This window comes from Hesperophylax consimilis, chromosome 6, assembly GCF_061612785.1.
Source record: "Hesperophylax consimilis isolate HC1 chromosome 6, BYU_Hcon_1.0, whole genome shotgun sequence".
NCBI classification, from domain to species: Eukaryota; Metazoa; Arthropoda; class Insecta; order Trichoptera; family Limnephilidae; genus Hesperophylax; species Hesperophylax consimilis.
The window spans coordinates 32,178,122-32,180,478 of NC_142841.1; the positions used below are offsets into that span (position 1 = coordinate 32,178,122).

At 31.2% G+C, this 2,357-nt stretch overlaps 1 pseudogene; it reads right to left on the reverse strand.

Moving 5' to 3' along the window:
* Positions 1-1,404: 1,404 nt before the first annotated feature.
* LOC149423207 (U4 spliceosomal RNA) lies at positions 1,405-1,530 on the reverse strand (annotated as a pseudogene).
* Positions 1,531-2,357: the final 827 nt, after the last annotated feature.

A 2,357-nucleotide genomic window follows, 5' to 3' on the forward strand; every position in this document is an offset into this window, starting at 1 on the left:
AAATACAAAATATAATAGCAAATTAGAAAACCACATATATACTAAAAAAAAAATCAGAGAATAAGATAAAATAATTCTTTCAGAAAGTTTAGCATCGAAGTTATAAAAAAATACATGAAAACCTATGCCATTTTGGAATTAGACAAATGCAAAAGATGATAAGTTCACATTATACAGCCAAAAATTTAAATAAAAACATCATAAAAGTTTGTAGAACCTGTGAAATTTGCATTAAAAATAAATCAAGAGGACAAGACAAATTTGGCTTTATGTCTCATTTAGGCCCAGCAACAAAGCCATTTAAAATAGTATCTATAGACACAATTGGAGGTTTTGGAAGTTCAAGATCCACAAAAAAATTTCTACATTTGTTGGTAGATAATTTTACAAAATATGCATTGACCTGTCGGTGGCCGAGTTGACATCGCGCTTGGGTCCCACCCAGGCGTAGTGTGTTCAATTCCTCGGCTGGCTAAGTCCTCCATCACAACACAAGCAACATTTTCAGCTTACTGTGGTGGTAGTAGGAGATTTTCAAATATTTTCAGGTTATTCGTAACCCGGGAATGTTTGTCTTTTTTTTTAAAGTTTTTTTAAAGTTAAATTCAAAGTTAATTTTAAAGTTAAATTAAAGATTTTGTAAAACTAGTTATTAACATAACAGAAACAGAGGACATAGGTATGCTACTCACCGATCAATACCCGGGAATCAATTCAGAGGGGACATTTTTACAAGAAAAGAGGATACCAATGATCTTTACTGCAGTAAATGCACCATTCTCAAATGGTTTGAATGAGAGACTGAATCAAACTTTAGTAAACAAAATCAGATGTAAAATAAACGAAAAAGAATAAAAGAGAGGCTGGACAACAATAGCCCGAGAATGTGTAAGTAAATATTATAATGAGACTATTCACTCAGTCACTGGCTTTGCACCGAGTTACCTGTTATATGGTACGGACATCACGATTTTACCGAATCAATTAAAACAACGAAAATCAAATAGTAACTGGATCAGAGACAGGAAAACAGCACTTGAAACCACAATAAGGTCACATAACTACAATAAAACATTTTTCGATAAAAATCGAAAACACTTGTGATCTATTGTATCGCTTTAGCGATCATCGGTTTGACCTTACCGCTTTATATAAACGCAGAAAAATTTCTGATGCCCTATTCTTATACAAAATCGTGAACAGTCTAGTTGATTAATCATATCTGCCAGAAAAGATTGCATTTTGTTGCCCTGAACACAACACCAGATCGAACGACTTATTTAGAACACCACACTGTAAAGCCAAATATGCGCAAAACTCTTTATATTTTATTATTAAGACTTTATCTTTTATTATTTATTATATGAAGATTTGAGAAACGCATTATAAGTAATACAGTTTTCGCATGTTTATATTATTATATAAATAATATTATATTAATTATATAATAATATAATAAAAGTTTTCAACTAGCAACAATCGCACCTCGGATAAACCTCATTGGTTACGATATCGCCGCTGCGCCAAGTTTTATTATATTATTAAATATTTTTCTTTTACGATTTTATGTCCGGGTTAAATCTTCCCCATAGGAAAAACTAAACTCTTCCACACCCTTTTCCACAAATGATCATCTAGTCAATCAACATTATGTAAATGCATTATGTAAGCAAAATAAATACAAAACAATACAAGAACAACACTTCAACCCACCAGATATGAAATGGGAAAATAATTCACTGACTCCAGATATTTTCATATCAGAGGGTTCGGCTCGGTAGAACTCATAAAGTCTTAATAATAAAATATAAAGTCTTCCTCGGGCGTCCCAGATTTTTTCTACCATTCACTACTGATTATCACATTTTTACTGTTAAAAAAAAATTTTTATCGACCTTAATTCGACTCGTATGTACAAACATAAGTGCGAGGAAATTATCTTAGATTAAAAATAAATATACAGGGTGTCCGGAAACTCGTAGTACAAGCGGGAAACTGGTGAATCTACATCACATTTGGAGTCGATTTTGTAGTATATATTTTTTTTATTTGAGCTTTCGTTATCGAGTAACTCGAGTTTGAAGTTGATTTTTTTTTTTTTTAATCAAATTCTTATAAATTATTACTGAAGATCAAAGTACCCAACTAATTAAAACTATTTGAAAGTAAAACAAATGAAGAAACTCGGATTTGAAGCAGTATTTTGAAATCACCCTTCATTTAACCCGGCGTAATCATAAAATATTTCTGCTCTGCAGGGTTAAAACATCTGTTATTCAACCCTAAACACCAGAAAAAACTTAAACCCTAAAATAGCCGAAAAATATATTTTTTTGGTTTTTTTTTTTTTTTTGAAA